This window comes from Bos javanicus, chromosome 4 (genome assembly GCF_032452875.1).
Source record: "Bos javanicus breed banteng chromosome 4, ARS-OSU_banteng_1.0, whole genome shotgun sequence".
Classification (NCBI taxonomy): Eukaryota; Metazoa; Chordata; class Mammalia; order Artiodactyla; family Bovidae; genus Bos; species Bos javanicus.
Window position 1 is genome coordinate 73452251 of NC_083871.1, and position 22760 is coordinate 73475010.

The 22760-nt window shown below is 34.9% G+C and overlaps 1 long non-coding RNA gene across 6 annotated transcripts in view; it reads left to right on the forward strand.

Moving 5' to 3' along the window:
• LOC133246262 (uncharacterized) overlaps positions 1-22760 on the forward strand; it is a 508266-nt gene that overhangs the window by 364544 nt on the left and 120962 nt on the right. Inside the window, exon 8 of one of the 6 annotated variants that reach the window (XR_009735988.1) lies at positions 18760-21895. The exons of 4 other annotated variants lie outside the window; for them this stretch is intronic. This is a non-coding gene — a long non-coding RNA (uncharacterized LOC133246262). Of the gene's footprint in view, positions 1-18759; positions 21896-22760 lie in introns of those variants that run through there. One more of the 6 variants, XR_009735986.1, reaches the window with a different exon arrangement.

Here is a 22760-nt window from a genome sequence, read left to right on the forward strand (position 1 = left end):
TCTGAGTATTTGTTTATCTTATAACTGGAAGTTTGTACCTTTTTACTACCTTCAACAAATCCTCCCCTCCTTCTGTCTAGGTAGTCACAAATCAAATATCTTTTTCTATGAATTTGTCTTTGAAGTGTAATTGACCTACAACACTATATTAGATCCTGGTATACAGCATAGTGATTTAATATTTCTATACATTTCACAATGATCAGCATAATAAGTCTAGTTACCATCTGTCCCCATACAAACATATTACATAATTATTGACTATATTCTCCACACTGTGCATTTCATACCTATCACTTATTTATTTTGTAACTGAAAGTTTGTACCTCTTTATGTCCCTCATCTATTTCTCTTGTCATCTCACCCTTTCCCCTCTGACAACAACCTGATTGTTCTCTGTATATATGATTCTGTTTCTATTCAGTATTTGTATTTCTCTGTCTGACTTATTTCACTTAGCATAGTGCCCTCTAGGTCCATCCAAATTAGTTGCAAATAGCAAAATTCTCTTCTTTATAAGGCTGAGTAATATTCTTTTGTTATATATACCACATCTGCATTTCTATTAATTTACTGATAGTCATCTAGGTTATTTCCATCTTTTGGCTATTGCAAATAATGCTGCAATGAATGTAGGATTGCCCATATCCTTTGAAATAGTATTTTCATTGTCTTTGGATAAACACCCAGGAGAATTGCTGGATTTTATGGTAGTTCTATTTTTAATTTTTTAAGGGAACTGATACTGTTTTCCATAGAGGCTGCACCAATTTTCACTCCCACCAAGAGTATGACAATTCCCTCTTCTACACTTGTCAACACTTGTTATTTGTTGTCCTTTTGATAATAGCCATTTTAACAGGTGTGAGGTAATATCTCACTGTGGTTTTGATTTGTATTTCCCTGATGATCAGTGAGCAACACTGAGCAACTTTTCTTGTGCCATTTGGCCATCTGTATGTCTTTTTTGAAGAAAAGTGTCTATTCAGATATTCTGCCAACTTTTTAACTCAGTACATATATATATATATATATATATATATATATATATATCTGCATGAGTACTATGAATCTTGGATATTAATTACTTATCAGATACATCATTTATAAATATCTTTACCAATTCAGTAGGGAGCCTTTTTATTTTGTTGATAGCTTCCTTCAATGTGCAAATGCATTTTAGCTGATGACCTCTGTTTTTTCATTTTTGCTTTTGTTTCCCTTGCCTGAGGAGTCATATCCAAAAAAAAAAATATTGCTAAGACCAGTTTCAGCAAGTATACTGCCTATATTTTCATGAAAACTTTTATGGTTTTAAGTATTATTTTTATCTAATAAGTTTTTCACTCATTCTGATTGTATTTTTGTATACAGCATGAGAAAGAAGGCCAGTTTGATTCTTTTGTATGTCACTGCCCAGTTTCCCCAACACCGATTATTGAAGTCTTTTTTTCCCAATGAATATTCTTGCCCTTTTTGTCATAAATTAATTGCTCACATAAATGTAGATTAATTTCTGGGTTCTCTGTTTGTTACATTGGTCTATGTATCTGTTTTTGTATCTGTACTGTACTGTTTTGATTACTGCAGTTTTGTACTATAGTTTGAGATCAGGGAAATTGATACCTCTAGCTTTGTTTTTCTTTATCAAGATTGTTTTGGCTACTCAGGTTCTTTTTGCTTCCCATACAAATTTTAGAGTTATTTATTCCAGTTTTGTGAAAAATGTCATTAAATTTTTGATAAGTATTTCATTGATTCTGTAGATTGCCTTGGGTATTACGGTCATTTTAACAATATTCATTATTCCAATCCATGAACACAGTATTGTCTTTCTATCTGCTTGTGTTGTCTTCAGTTTCTCTCATCAGTGTCTTATACTTTTCAGAGTACAAGTCTTTTACCTCATTACTTAGATTCATTCCCAGGTATTTTATTCTTTTTGATGCTTTGGTAAATGGAACTATTTTCTTAATTTCTCTTTCTGATAGTTCACTGTAAGTGTATAGAATTGCCATGGGTTTCTTTTAATATGGTATCTTGAAACTTTACCAAATTTATTGATGAGTTGTTTTTTAGTGGTGATGTTAGGATTTTCTATGTATAGTTCATGTCATCAGCAAACATTGACAGTTTTACTTCTTCCTTCCCAACTTGGATTACTTTTATTTCTTTTTCTTGTCTGATTATTGTGGCTAGGACTTCCAATACTGTATTGAATAAAAGTGATAAGAATGCATCTCCTTGTCTGATTATTGTGGCTAGGACTTCCAATACTATGTTGAATAAAAGTGATGAGAGTGCATCTCTTTGTCCTGTTCCTGATATTAGAGGAAATCAGGAAATTTTTCACTATTGAATATGTTACTGGCTATGGTATATTTCTTTCTTTGTGTGATATCTTTGATTTTTGTTATCAAGGTGATGCTGACCTCATAGAATGAATTCAGAAGCATCCCTTTTGCAGTGTTTTTGGGAATCATTTGAGAAAGATAGGTGTTAACTTTTCTATAAGTGTTTGGTAGACTTTATACCTGTGAAGTTGTCTGGTTCTAGACTTTTGTTTGTTTGAAGTTTTTCTTTTTGGTTATTATTAGTACTGATTTATATCACTGGTAATTGATCTGTAATATTTTTATTTTTTTCTGATTCAGTTTAAGGAGCTTGTACCTCTCTATGAATATGTCCATTTCTTCTAGATTGTCCATTTTATTGGTGTATAATTGTTCATAGTGATCTCTTAGGGTCCTTTGTATTTTAGTAATATTGGTTGTAACTTCTCCTTTCTCATTTTTAATTTTATTTATATGGGCCTTATCACTTTTGTTCTGGATGAATCTGGCTAAATATTTATCAATTTTATTTGTCTTTTTAAAGATATCTTTCTTTGAAAAGAACTCCCAAATATTAAATACCAAAAACACTGTATAGATTTTTAGGAAAATATTGAGAACATTTACTCGAGAATGTGCAATAACGAAGTATTTTGAGTGATTATATAACTAATGCCTCTTGAAATATTATTAAAGGAAAATATGTGTATTTTCTTTCATTTAAGGACTCATCTATGGTAAGATGTATGGCTTTTTCAAAACAAAAACAGTAGGAACATGGAGAAAAGTGCAATGTTTATGCTGAAATACACATTTTCTTAAGAAAATCCAATGGCTCTAATGCTTTTAGTGGCCTTCTGTTTCATAATTAAAAAAAAAAAAATGGCAACTCAGCATGAAGTAACTACTATACACCACTGCATTGTATTTCAGCTATTTGAAAGCTATGTTTTCTCTCTTCTGGGCTATGGTTTCTGCTTCATAATTCACTTTCTGTGTGAATTAGACAAGTCATTTAACCCTTCTTCACCTCATTCCTCTGTGCTGTAAATGGCAATTATGAATACTCTATAGTATTTTTTCTATGAGTAAGCCATGATATCATGAGTAATCCATAATAGGGTAGTGGAAGTAAAGTCAGATGCTATAAAGAGCAATACTGCATAGGAACCTGGAGTGCTAAGTCCATGAATCAAGGCAAATTGGAAGTGGTCAAACAGGAGACGCAAGAGTGAACGTCAACATTTTAGGAATCAGTGAACTAAAATGGACTGGAATGGGTGAAGTTAACTCAGATGGCCATTGTATCTACTACCATGGGCAAGAATCACTTAGAAGAAATGGAGTAGCCATCACAGTCAACAATAGTCTGAAATGCAGTACTTGGATGCAATCTCAAAAATGATAGAATGATCTCTGTTTATTTCCAAGGGAAACCATTCAATACTACAGTGATCCAAGTCTACGACCCAGCCAGTAATACTGAAGAAGCTGAAATTGAATGGTTCTATAAAGACCTACAAGACCTTCTAGAATTAACACCCAAAAAAAGATGTCCTTTTCACTATAGGGGACTGGAATGCAAAGGTAGGAAGTCAAGAGATACCTGGAGTAACAGGAAATTTATGGCTTGGAGTACAGAATGAAGCAGGGCAAAAGCTAATAGAATTTTGCTAAGAGAACGCACTGGTCATAGCAAACACCCTCTTCCAACAACACAAGAGAAGACTCTACACATGGACATCACCAGATGGTCAATACTGAAATCAGATTGAGTATATTTGCAGCCAAAGATGGATAAGCCCTATATACTCAGCAAAAACAAGACCAGGAGCTAACTGTGTCTCAGATCATGAACTCCTTTTGCCAAATTCAGACTGAAATTGAAGAAAGTAGGGAAAACCACCAGACCATTAAGTATGACCTAAATCAAATCCCTTACAATTATACAGTGGAGTGGCAAATAGATTCAAGGGACTAGATCTGATAGACAGAGTGCCTGAAGAACTATAGATGGAGGTTGTGACATTGTACAGGAGGCAGTGATCAACACCATTCCCAAGAAAAAGAAATGCAAAAAGGCAAAATGGTTGTCTGATGAGGCCTTAAAAATAGCTGAGAAAAGAAGAAAAGTGAAAGGCAAAGGAGAAAAGAAAAGCTATCCCCATTTGAATACAGAGTTCCAAAGAATAGCAAGGAGAGATAATAAAACCTTCCTCAGTAATCAATGCAAATAGAGGAAAACAATAGAAAGTTGTTTTCTATTTCCTAAATAGAAAGGAAATCTAGAGATCTCTTCAAGAAAGTTACAGATACCAAGGAAACATTTCATGCAAAGATGGGCACAATAAAAGGCAGAAATGATATGGACCTAACAGAAGCAGAAGATATTAAGAAGAGGTGGCAAGAATACACAGAAGAACTATAATAAAATTATCTTCATGACCCAGATAATCATCATGGTGTGATCACTCACCTAGAGCCAGACATCCTGCAATGTGAAATCAAATGGGCCTTAGGAAGCATCCCTATGAACAAAGCTAGTGGAAGTGATGGAATTCCAGTTGAGCTATTTCAAATCCTGAAAGATGATGCTATGAAAGTGCTGCACTCAATATGCCAGCAAATTTGGAAAACTCAGCAGTGGCCACAGGACTGGAAAAGGTCAGTTTTCATTCCAATCCCTAAGAAAGGCAATGTCAAAGAATGTTCAAACTAAGGCACAATTGTACTCATCTCGCACGCTAGCAAAGTAATGCTCAAAATTCTCCAAGCCAGGCTTCATCAGTATGTGAACCGTGAACTTCCAGATGTTCAATCTGGATTTTAGAAAAGGCAGAGGAACCAGAGATCGAATTGCCAACATCTGTTGGATCGTTGAAGAAGCAAGAGAGGTCCAGAAAAATATTTTCTTCTGCTTCATTGATTATGCCAAAGCCTTTGACTGTGTGGATCATAACAAGCTGTGGAAAATTCTTAAAGAGATGGGAATCCCAGACCACTTTACCTGCCTCCTGAGAAATCTGTGTGCAGGTCAAGAAGCAATAGTGAGAACCAGACATGGAACAACAGACTTGTTCCAAATCAGAAAAGGAGTACAGCAAGGCTGTACATTGTCACCCTGCTTATTTAACTCATATGCAGAGTACATCATGAGAAATGCTGGACTGGATGAAGCACAGGCTTGAATCAAGATTGCCAGGAGAAATATCAATAGCCTCAGTTATGCAGATGACACCATACTTATGGCAGAAAGCGAAGAAGAACTAAAGAGCCTCTTGATAAAAGTGAAAGAGGAGAGTGAACAAGTTGGCTTAAAACTCAACATTCAGAAAACTGAAATCATGGCATGCAATCCCATCATTTAATGGCAAATAGATGGGGAAACAGTGTAAACAGTGAGAGACTTTGGTTTTTTTTTTTTTTTTTTGGATTGCAAAATCACTGCAGATGGTGACTGCAGCTATGGAATTAAAAGACACTTACTCCTTGGAAGAAAAGTTATGACCAACCTAAACAGCATACTAAAAAGCAAAGACATTACTTTACCAACAAAGGTCTGTCTAGTCAAAGCTATGGTTTTTCCCATAGTCATGTGTGGATGTGAGAGTTGGACTATCAAAGAAAGCTGAACACCAAAGAACTGATGGTTTTGAACTGTGTTTTTTGGAGAAGAGTCTTGAGAGTCCCTTGGACGGCAAGGAGATCAGTCCTGAATATTCCTTGGAAGGACTGATGTTGAAGCTGAAATTCCAATACTTCGGCCACCTGATATGAAGAACTGACTCATTGGAAAAGACCCTGATGCTGGGAAAGACTGAAGGCAGGAGGATAAGGGGACAACAGAGGATGAGATGGTTGCATGGCATCACCAACTCAGTGGAAATGAGTTTGAGTAAACTCCGGGAGTTGGTGATGGACAGGGAGGCCTGGCGTGCTGTAGTCCATGGGGTCGCAAAGAGTCGAACACGACTGAGCGACTGAACTGAACTGAACTGAAGCCATGATATTGCATATGGAAATGTCCCTATTGTTGGTATTACCTGCAGTTTTATGTGAAGTGCTCAGGAATTACCTATAATCTAGCCCTTGGCTCAGTGAATATCAGTCATACCTATGGAATCCTTACTAACATGGTACTGATTCTGCCCCTTAGGTTGCCTGATGTTTATAATCAAACAGAGCCATTCAATTTATGGTTACTGCTTGTAAAACCATCTTAATAGGATCAAGTGATTCTTTTGTAGACTTTTAAGCCCAGGCAAAGTATAAATTTTTTAATTGACCGTATTTAGGATAATCCTATTTCATTCATCACTGAGCAGGGGAGTATCATCACATTATTGCCCCTTTGCCTGACATTAATATCACTAAGTGATTTTTTTTTCCCTATAGTTTTGGAACTAAATCTGAGGCAGACAATCACAATAGCTTATGAATATGTTAGATGAAAATCTATTGATTATTTTCAAAGACAGTTTTAAGTTACCAACATATAGGAGAAATAGTGAAAGTTCTGATGATAGAACTACATTATTTTTTGCTTATAATTACTCACTAAAGCATGTATTTTTTCACTGCATGTTAATAAACCATTAATAATAATATACTAAAATTATATATGGTAGAATTATAGTTTTTACATTTAATAAATAATCCAGATTCATGAAGAATTTGGCCTAGGCTTGATTTTTTACTTGGTCATAACTAGAGGCTGAGTTATTACTGAAGCTAGTATTATTTTACACTTTTATAGCAGGTGATGGTATGCTCAGCACTCTCCCAAACATAGGAATGAAATTTGACTTATCAGAAAATCAGAATATGACAGGTTGATGTATGTGTTTCTTTTCAGAGGTCTTTCAGAAGTTGCATATATGTCAGGTAATTATCTTTTCAATAGAAAATTAAAGATTGCCTTATGAAAACTTTTAAGTTTCTAGAAACATCAGGAATATTTGGTTAACATGTAAGCCTTAGTTCTTTTCATTAATGCTGAATTTTTATTATTTTACTCAAAGAGAATATCAGAAATAACTGTGGAATGGGAATACATGTACTACCTTTTGTTGAAAGTGAAAGTGAAGTCGCTCAGTCGTATCTGATTCTTTGCAACCCCATGGACTGTAGCCTACCAGACTCCTCCGTCCATGGGATTCCCCAGGGAAAAATACTGGAGTGGGTTGCCATTTCCTTCTCCAGGGGAGCTTCCTGATCCAGGGATCAAACCCGGGTCTCCTGCATTGGAGGCAGATGCTTTACCTCCTGAGCCACCAGGGAAGCTTTTTTAGAAAATGCAGTTGTTACATGCACCATCCCTGAAAAGAAAGAAACATTATGAAGATGTGCTATGCTAATCTTGACTGCTATTTACATTAGACTTCTACCTACTGTTTTCAGGTGGAGGGTCACCCAAGTCAGATATACAGATATATCAATAATAGGCTCAATTCTCTTTATTGGAAATTTCTTAAATGAATAAAAATAGTACTTGAGAACAAACATGTATATAGGAATTGAACCATGCATTTTTTAATATGTATTGATACATTTGAAAACACATACAAAATTTATATAAATATTGTAAAGCACTTTCTGACATCAGTACTGAATCTTCTTAGCTTTCAAATGTAGTACTGTCAGAGCTATAGACTCTATTTTTTATAGACGGCATTTCTCGAGTTAACCTATCCTCCTCATCCCACATGTGTATGCCCCATGTCATTATTGCACCACAGTTTGATACTGTGATAGTCATTATTTTTGGTTAATTCCTAAAAATTCTCATTTTTGCATTAATAAGTATTCAAAATTGATTTACACATCATAGCTTAGGTAAAGTCTACAGTGATTTTGCTCCCTGCTATTATGTTTTACAGAATGCTGGCTGCATTTTGCAGGACTGCCTTCTATCTGTCAGGTTATATAGCTTTCACTTTTTCTTAAATGTGTGTTCTTTTGTTAACTTCTGATAGACAAATGTGACCAAGAGTATCCTTTTCTTGGGAAATTTCCTTTTATCTTGAAATCTCAGTTGAGGAATAGATGCAAAGGGCCATGCAGCTTCTTAATAATACTATGAAAGACTATGTGGATCCCTCTGCTCTAGCGATTGTTTCACCAGTGCTACTGTTTAACATTCTTTTTTTTTTTTTTTGGCCCTGGCACAGTATCTTAGTTCTGACATCTTAGTTCCCTAACTGGAATCAAATCCAAGCTCCTTGCAGTGAAAGCATGAAGTCCTAACCACTGGACCACCAGAGAATTCTCTAACATGTTATTTACTATTTTAATAGCCTGAAATTCTCACCTTGATTTAGGTTCTGATTAGAATAGGGAAGAATTCTGACTCAAGAAACTTAGGTTCCATTGAGGTAACTAGAAGCTATCCTAGGTCTTTTACTTTCATTACTGACAGTGAATGTGTTAGTTGCTCAGTTGTGTCTGACACTTTGCAACCCCATTAACTGTAGTCCACCAGGTTCCTCTATCCATGTAATTCTCCAACCAAAAATACTGGAGTGCCATTCCCTTCTCCAGGGGATCTTGCCAACGCAGGGATTGAACTCAGGTCTCCTGTATTCCAAGCAGATTCTTTACCATCTGATCCACCAGGGAAGCCTTTCATTATTGCCTTTCATTATTCTCACTCTTAAAATCTGTTCTGATAATATCTGCCTTTTAATTGGCATGTTTAGCTCATTTCTTTCTGTTTGCCCTTATTTTTTTGACCCTCTGTTCTTTCCTTGACTTCTCTTGGATTATTTGAGCAATTTTTACATACTTGATAAACTCTTGATTTTTTGAGCTATAACTTGTACATAATATTTTGTAGTTTCTCTAGAGATTCCCATATGCATCTATATATAAATAATAATGTATCATTTAATATAAGATGTAGTAACTATAAAGGTCTCCTCCTTCCCTTCACCATCTACACTATGGCTATTATGCTTTACACTTATATCAAACATATGTAATATTTATTTTAAACAATCCCATGGATTTTAATGTAGTAAAAGGGAAATACAGCCTTTTCTATTTGCCTCCTCCACATTAAAAAAAAAAAAGCAAACAGAAAATCTTCTCTAGGTTTTTCATTCCTTCCCAAGGAACTGAGTTTTCACATGGTATGATTTCCCTTCAGGCTGAGGACTCCATTTGACATTTCTTATAGTAATGAATTTCAGCTAGTAGTGAATTATCTTGTTTTTAACTAAGAATATTTTGTTTCATTAAATGTGTTTATTAATATAAAATTTAAGATTGGTAGCTTTCTTTTACTACTTTAGTGATGCCATTCCTCTGCTTTTTGGCCACAGTGATTTCTGACGAAGAGTTATTAGTAATTCAAACTGTTGTTTATCATTTTCCACTGGCTGCTTTCAAGATTTCTCTTTCAGAACATTGGCTGTGATGTGCTTCAGTCTGTTTCTACATGAATATCTGTTGTTTGGGATTCACATAGCTGTTTGAATCTGTAAACTTTTCTTTTACTAAATTCATAAAAATTTTAGCTATTATCTCTTTAAATTTTTTATGCTTCATGTTTTTTTTTAAATCATCTCTTCTTATGGGACTTCAATTGCACATATATTAGATATTTTGCTTTCATTCAAGAGTTCTCTAAGGTATGGCTCATTTTGTTTTCAATCTATTTTGATTTATTTACATTAGGTAATTAGATCATGTTGATCAATTTTTATATTCAATGACTTTTCTGTCTTCTCTATCCTGCTTTGTAGTAAATCTAGTTTTTTTTTAAAAAAAATCTCAAATATTATTCTCTTCAGTTCTAGAATCTCATTTCTTTCATCAAAGAAAAAAAATTATTGTGGTAAAATGCATATAATAGAAGTTTTACCATTTAAGTATTTTAAAGTGTACCCTTCATCCTAAACAATGATGCTGTCGCAGTGCTGCACTCAATATGCCAGCAAATTTGGAAAACTCAGCAGTGGCCACATGGTGGGAAAAGGTCAGTTTTCATTCCAATCCCAAGGAAAGACAATTCCAAAGAATGTGCAGACTACCGTACAACTGCACTCTTCACATGCTAGCAAGATTATGCTCAAAATCCTTCAAGCTAGGTTTCAGCAGTATATAAACCAAGAATGTCTAGATGTTCAATCTGGATTTAGGAAAGGCAGAAGAACCGGAGATCAAATTGCTAACATCCATTGGATAATATAAAAAGCAAAAGAATTAAAAAAAAATAAATCTATTTCATCTTCACTGACTATGCTAAAAACCTTTGACTGTGTGGATCACAACAAACTGTGGAAAATTCTTGAAGGGATGGGAATCCCAGACCACCTTACCTGCCTCCTAAAAAATTCGTATGCAGGTCAAGAAGCAACAGTTAGAACCGGACATGGAACATTAGACTGGTTCCAAATTGGGAAAGGAGAGTGAAATCGCTTAGTCATGTCCGACTCTTTGCAACTCCATGGACTGTAGCCTATCAGGCTCCTCGGTCCATGGGATTTTCCAAACAAGAATACTGGAGTATGCCATTTCCTTCTCCAGGGGATCTTTCCGACCCAGGGATTGAACCCAGGTCTCCTGCATTGTAGGCAGATGCTTTACTGTCTGAGCTACCAGGAAAGCCCGGGAAAGGAGAAGGTCAAGGCTATATATTGTCATCCTGCTTATTTAACTTATATGCAGAATGCTGCTGCTGCTGCTGCTGCTGCTAAATCACTTCAGTCGTGTCCGATTCTGTGCAACCCCATAGATGGCAGCCCATCAGGCTCCCCCGCCCCTGGGATTCTCCAGGCGAGAACACTGGAGTGGGTTGCCATTTCCTTCTCTGACGCATGAAAGTGAAAAGTGAAAGTGAAGTCGCTCAGTCATGTCCAACTCTTTGCGACCCCATGGACTGCAGCCTACCAGGCTCCTCTGTCCATGGGATTTTCCAGGCAAGAGTACTGGAGTGGGCTGCCATTGCCTTCTCCAGAATACACCATAGGAAATCCCAGGCTGGATGAAGTACAAGCTGGAATCAAGATTGCCAGGAGAAATATCAATAACCTCAGGTATGCAGATGACACCATCCTTATGGCAGAAAGCAAAGAGAAACTAAAGAGCGTCTTGATGAAACTGAAAAAGGAGAGTGAAAAAGATTGCTTAAAACTCAACCTTCAAAAAACGAAGATCATGGCATCCGGTCCTATTACTGCTGCTAAGTCGCTTCAGTCGTGTCCAACTCTGTGCGACCCCATAGAGGGCAGCACACCAGGCTCCCCCGTCCCTGGGATTCTCCAGGCAAGAACACTGGAGTGGGTTGCCATTTCCTTCTGCAGTGAATGAAAGTGAAAAGTGAAAGTGAAGTCGCTCAGTCGTGTCCGACTCCTAGCAACCCCATGGACTGCAGCCCACCAGGCTCCTCCGTCCATGGGATTTTCCAGGCAAGAGTACTGGAGTGGGCTGCCATTGCCTTCTCTGTCTGGTCCTATTACTTCATGGCAAATAGATTGGGAAACAGTGGAAACAGTGAGAGACTTTACTTTTTTGGGCTCCAAAATCACTGCAGATGGTGACTACAGCCATGAAATTAAAAGACTCCTGCTCCTTGGAAGAAAAGCAGTGACAAACCTAGACAGAATATTATTCCTTCTGTTATTGTGTAGCATCCTTTTACTTCCCCTTCTAGGACTCTTTCAAACCATTTCCTGAAGGGCAGTTCTAGTGATAATGGATTCCTTCAGCTTTTGTTTATCTGGAAATATCTTCATTTTACTCTCACTCTTAAACAGTTTTTCAATATATAGTATTCTTAGTTGGAAGTGTTTGTTTTCCCTTTTAGCACTTTGAATATACCAGACTTTGCTTTCTGGCTTCCAAAGTTTCTGATGAGAAATCTGTTGACGGTCTTATTGGGGATACCTAAAGCTTGTTCATCCTGTCTCCGGCAAACTATGTGCTGGCTTATTTAGGAATATGGGCACAGCTACCTGACAGCAGGTGTAGAATGGATTTGAGTAGATGCTACTGTGCTAAGGGCTGAAATTACCTGCATCTTCCTAATCAGGCCTTTCCTTGAAGTTGCAAACCTTCTAGGCACTAGAGTTCCAAAACAGTTATATCAGATTCTTCAAGTGTAATGTTGTCTAGTTGGAGAAACAGATTCCTGATGATTCCTACTTTACCATCTTTCCAGAATCCTCTCTTATTTGGTTCTCTTTTGTAGATTTTTATTTCTTCTCCAATATTTGATTTTCTTTTCTCATTGCGATCATATTTTTATGGAACATAGTTATAACAGTTATTTTATATCATCTTCTTATAATTTTAGTAACTGCTTCTTCTTGGGATGGATTTTAGTTGATTTTTTTTTCCAGAATCTGGGTTACACATTCCTGATACTTCATGAATAAAGCAGTTTTTAATTGTTTCCTGTGCATCGTGGATTTTATCTTATGGAGTCTCTGGATTTTGTTATATTTCTCAGAAGTGTGTTGGTGACTTGTTTTAGTTGGTCATTCCTTTGGTTGGAGTCAAATTACAAACTTTGTCTCTTGGCTGGCAACTTAGATATCAGTTCAGTTATTTTATCTTTAACTGTATGTGTTTGAGTTTTCCCAGTACCTGTGTAGTTCAGGGGTCAGCTAAATATATCAACAGAGTATAAAAGCATAAATTTGGATTCACAACTATGACTTTGTTATTTCTTTGATTTCACCTTTACTTTTGAATATCTGTGAGTTTCCTGAACTTTTCTCTCATCTTCTAGTATAGAAAGGCTGTGGGTTTTGTATTGAAATCTCAGCCACTTTTATGGTGCTAACTTCAGTTTGCCATCAGGATAAAACCTGTAATAACCAAAAACTTACTCTAACCTAGCCGCTTCTAGTCCTGTAGAAACTTAGTTATTACAGAAGACTGGTTTTGCAGTATCTTCTAAAATTTTGTGGACTTTAAAATTATTTTAATATCATAATTTAGAGTTTTATATTATCACCTCATTTTATATTCAAATGCTGAATATTTCATGATGATTAAATCTTTCTGAACACTCCTTCAAACACTTTCCAAAATTGAATTCTCCCAAATTATATTCAGATACTGATAGAGTGATTTTACAACTACGAAAATAGAATGTTTTTCACTTTGGGCATTTAAATTAACCAACAGTATGATTAAACTCTATTGGGATGCTGAATATTGTGAAGCAAACTAAAAGTCTATGAAGCAGGTATTTCAGTATTCAGAAGGCTTCAGTGGGAATTTTGTCTCTGTAAAGTCCAAAGGTTTGTGATCTATGTTGGTGGTGACCTTAGGAAAAAAATCAAGGGAATAAATTATTGTGTCAAAATTACCTTTATAGGCAATGTTTTTGATGTCAGAGGGCAATCTCTGCTTCCCTTTCTTTTTATAATAGTATCAGTTTCTCATTGTTAAAGAATTCCTCATCCCAAGCTACTCTATTATTTCTGGAATTTGTAGAAAGGTCAGTGAGTCTCAGGAGTTGTGATTACTTTTTCTAGCTGACATTTATTGATCTCATTACCTTCATGCTCATATTTCAAAAACTTTTTTTCATTCTGTTACCATTTCAAAGATGACAGAAATGCTGCAGTGCTCGCTGTATTAGAACTGTATGTAATTAAAATTGGTACTCTGTGTTTCATCACAATTTCACTGTCAGAACCACAGCATGCATTGTTTATAAATTAGATTATAATAATTAGAATATGTAATGTGCAAAAAATCAAGGCAGAACACATTATAACATATGTATTTTATTTCTTTTCAAGGAAGTGAATGTTGTAAAATCTTTGGGCATAAACATTTTGTTAATATTGAATAACAAATTCATGTGATTCTCATCTTTGCTTGCACTTAGTTTTAAATGACTCCTTTCAAAAAAGTTTACACTTTTGCATAAGCAGTTATTTCCTAAAAAATCCTAAAGACAATGGTAATAAAAAGATGGGAATAGAGATGATTAAATAAAATTAGGCATAAGCATCTTTCAAATATCCTTACTAAGACTGAATCATAAATAGATACATTTATTAAATAAATGTATATCTATTTCTAAATAGTTAACAATTCAGCCCAATTCAATTTGTCTACATCAGAAATTATTTAAAGGGATGGTGAAAAAAATTTTAATTTACATTTGGATAAGAAGTAATAAAAGTATATATGTAAAAGTAGTCTTATCTTTTGTCTGTTCAAACCACAGTTATACTTAGGGAGTCTGTCCTACCCATTTGCCAGTAGTCCATTCAACCAGAAAGATTTAAGGAGTTTCTTTATGAGAATCAAAAATAGACCCAGGGCATTCAGCTGTCATGATGAATCAGAAATCTAATATATGAATCATTTTCCACAGTTTATGTTTTAGATTGATTCATTAACAAATGGCTCTGATTTACAGAAGTTAATAAATTGTACTTGATAGTTGGAACTAAAACCACTCGAGTAAGTATGCCATCATTTACTATGTAATGTTAGTCCTGTTTAGACTTGATTCCTATTAAATCATTTCTGAGGATCACTGATTTCTTTATTCTTTCTCCTAACTTGAGGGATAAGTTTCAGAGAAGCAGTGTCTTCCACTCACTGCCATGCATGATTCTGAGTGATCTATTAAGACTTTTAATTTAAAAATTTTATCCATGTTTCTTATAAACACACAGTCTCTGCTTTACTCATATCTATATAATGATCACTGACACATTGTATTTGTCAGGCAAATGTCGATCATAAAGTTTGCTGAAAATAAAGACACAGTAATTTTGACTTTCCCATTAGGCTCCCCCTCAACAACAACAAAAAAAGAAAATCTAGATTGAAGTCTCTACTAGCCATAATAGAATACGCTAATTTCAGGAAATAAGTGTTTTGATGGACTGTTTTATAGAGTAAGGTTGGCATTCTCTTGGAAAATCTGACTTTTTATTATTTTAATGACAAGTATGTTTTATAATACATGAATTACATGTGTAGTGTTGAGATAGTTTCTATAATAATTGAATTCAGCTAGGTGGGCCATAAACCAGTTTAAAAAAATAAACTATCTGTTTTAATTATAGAGCTTCCCTTGGCTCAGCTGGTAAAGAATCTGCCTGCAGTGCAGGAGAGCTGGATTCGATCCCTGGGTTGGGAAGATCCCCTAGAGAAGGGAAAGGCTACCCACGCCAGTATTCTGACCTAGACAATTCCATGGACTGTATAGTCCATGGGGTTGCAAAGAGTCGGACACAACTGAGCCACTTTCATTTCATTTTCATTTCATTTTAATTATATCTGTGTTTTCCAAATGTTGCAGCCCACAGCTCTACTTGTCACCATCAAGAAGCTTTTTCTATGAAATTTGTTATGATTAAAGCTGATTATTTGAAATCAAATCAACATATTCATTGAATAGTACATTGGTTAGGAACCATACTATCTTTAGTAGAAAATATGAGAAAGGTTCTGGTACCAAGTACTGGGTTAGCCAATTACAAACATTATTTTATTTATTCCCAGAAAGATAGAAAATGATATTTGTTTCATTTTATGGCTGATGAAATAGGTTCTTGGTTACTAAGTAGGATAAAAATTATTAGATTCCAGAAATGCAAAAATATAAAGTTCCTTGCTCTATGGTAATACCTTCAAACGTTTTTGCTCACATAGCCTTTGAATGAATTATGAAAAATATGCTCCCCATGTAGGTTTAAGCTGATAGCTAAAAATCTTAGTTGAAATTTTCAATAGTCATAAAAGTACAATTTTACATATTATATTTTCACTTAAAAATTGACCTCCAGATCACTCTCTTAAAAGTGTGTCTAATCAAACCTAAGTATCACAATGATTTGATGTTTTCAGTCTGTTTTTTAAAAGCACACAGACATTATGTTTGGTGGTGCTAGTGTTAAAGAACCGCCTGCCACTCCAGGGGCCATAAGAGATGCAGGTCCAATCCCTGAGTCAGGAAGAGCCTCTGGAGGAGGAAATGACAACCCACTCCAGTACTCTTGCCTGAAGAATTCCATGGACAGAAGACCCAGGTGGGCCATAGTCCATGGAGTTGCAAAGAGTCAGACATGACTGAGTGTCTGAGTACTTCACATAATACCTTTTTCTCCTCAATCTTTGAGTTTGATTTTACAATCTTCAAAAAATTTTTGTCTTTGAGTAATACTTTTATGCTTGATATCTTTTATTGATCATCCTATTATACTTCTTTATAATAAAAATAGGTATAATTAAAAATTAATTTTTAATTTCCTATAATCATAAGGCTCTAAGGTACTAAAAATACCTTCATAAATAATCTGTCAATACAATTTTTATTAGTTCTAATGTGATCAGAACAATATATATATTAAAAGATTGATAATTATTACATATGAAAATTAAGATTTATTGGTCATACATTTCTAAATGAGAAAGATAAAACTTTTCAATTCCTCTAACTATGGATGAATATTAAGAATCATTAGAATAAGCTGTAGTTCAATCATTTGTTGGTCTTAATTTCTGCTTTTATTAATGTGATTGCTGAGAATCCATTTCACATAATTAAGTGGATGGGAGTAGAAGTATCAATGTTATTCTTTTGAAATTTTTATAGATATACCAAAGGCACAAAAATTGTTTTTAGTAGTGTAGGTTACTGATTTGACAGGACATGCTGTCAATTTTGTTGACAGCAAATAACTTAAGTTCAACTGACTTGCAAAACAAGTTGTTAAAAACAGTCATTAGAGTCATTCACTTGGTCAACATCAACACCAGTATTTTAATCAAACTGGCCTTGTTGCAGAGAGAAGTCTATTCTGACTCCATGTTGGAACTATTTCTTTGAACTGTTTTCCATTGTTTTCGTTATTATTAATTTAATCATACGTAATGACCAGCCTCAGAGAATCCTACTCCTCAGCCTAACAATTAAGCTAAAGTTCAGAACCCTGTCCACCTGTCAATGCCACACTAGGAAATATTTTCAAGATTGATGGCCTTTTTACTTTGTTTCCTCATTTCCCCCTTCCCCATCTCTGATCCATAAAAGAACCTGGCATCCAGACCCCACAGGATGATTGTTTTGAGACATTTGTTTGTCATCTTGGTCAGTCATCTTTCTGAATAGTTATATTCCTTGCCTCAACTTCTCTCTCAGATTCATTGGCCTGTCATGCAACAAGCAGAGTGAGCTTGGACTTGGTAACAGTCTTTCATTTAATGCCTGGGCTAGTTTTATTTGCCAGGATTACACTTCATAGTAAGATTCTGGATGGTAAGAGAGAGTCATTTCTTGTGTAATGTGGGAGAAAGGATTATGAAAGGGGAGTTGGGAATAAAGAATCAGCAAAACCTATATCTTCCTAAGATCGTTATTGGAAGAATTCACACAGAAGCTAAGGATATGAAAAGGATCAATGTTCTTTGAAAAATTTAACCCTTTGGAAAAGCTTTGTGTGTCCTCTGATATATATGTATGTATATGTATATATATGTATATATGTGTGTGTGTGTGTGTGTGTATATCCAACCAGTATGAAAACCAGTGCTCTACCCCACACTATGGAAGTTGCGGTCTATTTGAAAAGGATGAACAGGTATTCAATTTCAATAAAACTATTTATGCTAATCCCTTCAGTCATGTGCGATTGTTTGCAACCAGGACTGTAGCCACGAGGCTTCTCTGTCCATGGAGTTCTCCAGGCAAAAATACTGGAGTGGGCTGCCACGCCCTCCTCCAAGGGATCTTCTGACCCAAGGACTGAACCCACATCTTCTGTGGCTCGTGCATTGCAGGCAGATTCTTTACCGCTGAGCCACTAGGGAAGCTCCAATAAAACAATACAAATTTTAATAAAAGTAGTTGAAGTACACAATAACCAAATGTCACAAGATTTGTTTCTGATTAGTTGAAATCACACTGCATGTAATTTTTTTATCCCGGATTTTGTCAATAATGGTCTTCCAAACACTGACATAACTATGCATAAGCCAGGATATAGTGTAAAATTAAGTCAAAGAAATGTAGCAGGTTTTTTATTATTTGGTTAAAACACTCAACTTTTTGTATATCTTACCAAATAAGGGGAAACGAGCAAGAAATTGTTATTCCTTCAGGCTAGAACTAAGGGCAGAACTGAAATGCTATTTCTCAATCTGTCCATATTGTTTCTTATCTGTTCTTGTTGCCCCCAAGCTCCCTTAAACATATAAACTCTGTGAGTTCCATCTGAGCTTGACAAAGGTGTACTACCAACTCTCAGAAATCTTTCTATTAATTCTTCTTGTACATCTCATGTTTGACTTTGTGTATTTTATGTAGCAGACACAAGTGTGTGGCTGTTACAGCTATAGGGTAGATTATAACTCTTTGGTCAATGTAAATAATCCTAGTTGCCTCTGCAGTTTTAAAATATCTACTCTGTTAATGTTGACACTTCTACTTTTTTCTTTCTTACAGGGTCCAGGAGAACAGCATTCAGTAAATGTTAGCTATTTGTATTTCTCCTTCACAGTTACATTAAAGATACTTATCCTGTTTTAAAACCTACTAGATTTCTATTATACATTGAAACTGTATTTCTCTAATTACATATAATATCTATTTGTATGTAATATCTAATGATAGGTTTAGCACACATTTGCTATTATGTATGTCCTAGTTTTTATTAATATTCTATATGATATCAGGTCTTTAAGATAAATTACCAGAAAATTGAAGACAATGAAGAAGACTGCAGTGCTGATTTACCTAGAAAAGAGATTCATAGGCAAAAAGAACACAGACTCCTGGGATGAGTAAGGGCCAGATGTATTCTAGAAAATAGAAAATATGCCACTGTGACTAGAGGTAAACAGGACGGAACGGTGTAAGATGGAGTCAGAGAGACATCTTGTTGGGCTAGGTGGTGAAATGCTTACAAATCGTGGCAAGGACTTAGGCTTTTATTCTGAGCATGTTGGAAAGCCATGGGAGGAGGAACATGAACTGACTTTTGTTTTAAAAGGATTGCTAAAAAAAAAAAAAAAAAAAAAGATGGCTAAGGATACTGTGTGAAGAAGAAACTGCAAGGAGATAAGATAAAGATAGTGACTTGGACCAGGGTGATAGGCATAGAGGTAATTAGAGTTAGTTTCCTCAGAATTATTAAATTATGGACCAATTTTGAAGAAACACTGAGAGTATTTGTTGTTGGTTCTATATAGTTATAAGGAAAGGAGAAAACTCAGTTATGCCTCTTATGTTTTGATCTGAACAACATGAAAAAGTGGAATTGCCATTTTCTGAGAAGTGGAACCATGGGAGGAAATGCTATGAAGGAGGTCAAGAGACCACTTTTAAAAATGTTAAAGATGCCTCTTCTTTACGTAGCTGGAGAGTTTAAGTAAGCTATTTGAATACATTAATTTAGAGTTCAGGAGTGAGGTTTGGCTTTGAGATGCAAATAAAGAATTTTCAGTAGACTGCATTTAAAGACAAGAATTTGTATAAGATCATTTAGAAAGTGGACATAAATCAAGATTAGAAGAGTACAGGGACAAAGCCCTTGGGCAGACCCTAGGGTAAGAGCCTTACTACTGTCAAATAGTAGGAAGGCTGAGCACACATATCTTGTTTAATAGGACTTTAACACTCAAAAGAAGCATACCTCAAGGCTTCCCCCATGAAAGTCAAATGTCCGATGTGGTTTCAAGATCATCACGTACATGTCTGAAGTTGTCATCTCATACCAGGGGCCAAATGATATACTTATGAAATTAGATTAGAAATGTTTAATTTTATTAGTAAATATTGTGGATGTTTATGGATAGGTCCACCCCACCCTCATTCCAAAATAAAAGAAGAGAAACATAGTTTGTTGGAGAGGAGGTATGTGTTTGACAAATATCATACTTAAATTAGAGTGAAATTATTGATACTAAATACAAACAAATATTTATAACTGTTTCTTACTGACAAAAATACGAATAATTTATTGATGAGCTGTGGGAGTTTTTAAGTGTAACAAGACAGAAATATCCAAACACATTCCCCTACAGCAGCTAGATAATCAATCTTAACCAGGTGGATTTAACTGACCAAGCAGTATAATTTTGATACTCTATTAGAATATATTAAACTTTACTTGTGTGTTTTTAAGACTGCCTTTCTGGACCTTCCCTCCACCTGACCTTAAATTACACATCATTATATGTCAAAGAGAATTTTCAGAGGAAAAAATAAAAAATAGTTGATAATTTATTAAAAGAAATACAATTTGAAATAAAATGAGATAGAATATTTGAGTTCACAAATTGGCAAAAGTTAAAAATATTGATCTTATCTCTCATGGAGAGAGCATGGAGAAAAGATACTATCATTTACTCTTGGCTAGAGTTTAAATTGACTCAGCATTTTTGAAGAGTAACGTGGTTAAAATTGTAGTGTCATCAATTCAGTTTCTAGGAATTTATCCACACAGAACACTACCACAAGTGTGCAAAGATGAGTGTTCAAGTAAATTCAATAGAGCATTGTTTGTATCAGGGAACATTGGAAATAGCTTAAATATTTATCATGTAGGATTTATTAAATAAGTTACAACACATCATATAACCTCTAGACAACAGTTAAAGAATATTAATTAGAAAGAAAAGTCCAACATACGCAGTTATGTTTTCCACTTAAGATACAGAAGAGGAGACTTCCCTAATGGTTCAGTGATGAAGACTTCACCATCTAATCAGGTGATGCAGGTTCAATCCTTGGTTGTGGAGCTAAGATTGTATCTGCCTCCTGTCCAAAAAAACAAAGCATAAAACAGAAGCAATACTGTAACAAATTCAGTAAAGACTATAAAAATGGTCCACATTAAAAAAAAAAAAGAAAAGAAAAAAAGATGCAGAAGATAATGTTAAACTGGAAGGCAAGCACCGTGATAACAGTCTGTTTTGAGCGCAGGCAATATGGGCAATAAAAATGATAGAGAATTTCAGTTCAGTAATAAAACCAACTAAAAGTGGTCTGCCTTTAATTGTTACCATGAGCTGGCAATTTACACAATATAAGTTAAAAAATACTCTTTCCTCTGAGTTTGCTGTTTGTAGTTCAGTCGCTAAGTTGTGTCTGACTCTTTGTGACCCCATGGACTTCAGCATGCCAGTCTCCTCTGTATCTCCCTTGGGGTCACCATTCCAATTGCACTTTTGGAACCCTGCCCTTGGTTGGCTACTGCAGAAGATAAGAAGTGTGAGTAAGAGATGGGGAGGGGGAAGAGAAAGTTAGCAAGCAGTTAACTGGGGCATGGATTTAGATGTGGAATCTTTTTTTTTTTTTTTCTAATTTTATTTATTTTTAAACTTTACATAATTGTATTAGTTTTGCCAAATATCAAAATGATATGTATTTGCTGTATTGTGAAGAGCTTTATATGCCATGACAGGGGATTTAGCAAACATGTTCTTTGTAAATAAGTTTTATTGCAACACAAATACATTATTTTATGCTTGTCTAGGTTACTTTCCTCCTACAATGACAAGATTAGCAATTGCAACAGAAACTGTTTAAGAACTGAAAAGCCTAAAATATTAACCATTTGATCATTTACAGAAAAAATCTTATGGACCCTTGTTATAAGTAATGGAATATTTAAATTATATTTAAGAACAATTATTGCTTTTTAGGTTTGAATTACTCTACTCAACTATTGACTTAGATGTTAACGGCTGTTTTGGCTACCAGCAATTTCTTTCACTTTTAATAAATGCTTCATGTCAATTCCTAGTTTATATATTTTAGCATTTTTGTGTGATTTGATGAGCAATTTATGGAAAAACTGTCAGTCTTTTAACTAAATAATTGAGACATTTCTGTTCAGTAAATAGTCCTTGTTTACAGAGCCTTGTTTAAATACTTGGGGTTTTATGTCTCCTGAATCTTTAGAAGTAATATAAAGATAAAATAAAAATTATATTTTCTCTGCCTCTTTCCATAAATATATGTAGAATGCATGTCACCAGGTTGCTACATAGCTTTGGTGAATATATCTATGCTGTGCTCATTAAGTTCCAGGAACATAACTACTGTGTTTATTCAAAACCACATGACATAATTTAAATTAGAAAATCATCCTCTGAAAAAGGTCAAAGTGATTTATACAGGGCTACATTTTTAACATATATTCTCATTTGAAAGTCTATTGTTTTTTATGAACCTCTTCCCTCAATGGTTTAAAGGTATCTTATATATCTTTCTTAACAGAATGTTTGCTGATAGTAGCTATTCTCTAAACCTCAGCCAATTGAATTGTGTCTTTTCTTCTGATCCCACACTGAAATGTTTATTGAATGGACTGATAGGAAACCAAAACTCCCAGAATACAAGGCAAAAAGAGATTGTTGTTATTTGATAGCATGTTATCAGAGAAGACCAAGTTAGGGACTTGTTGGTGATGATATATTTTTTTTTTCTTTTTTACCAAA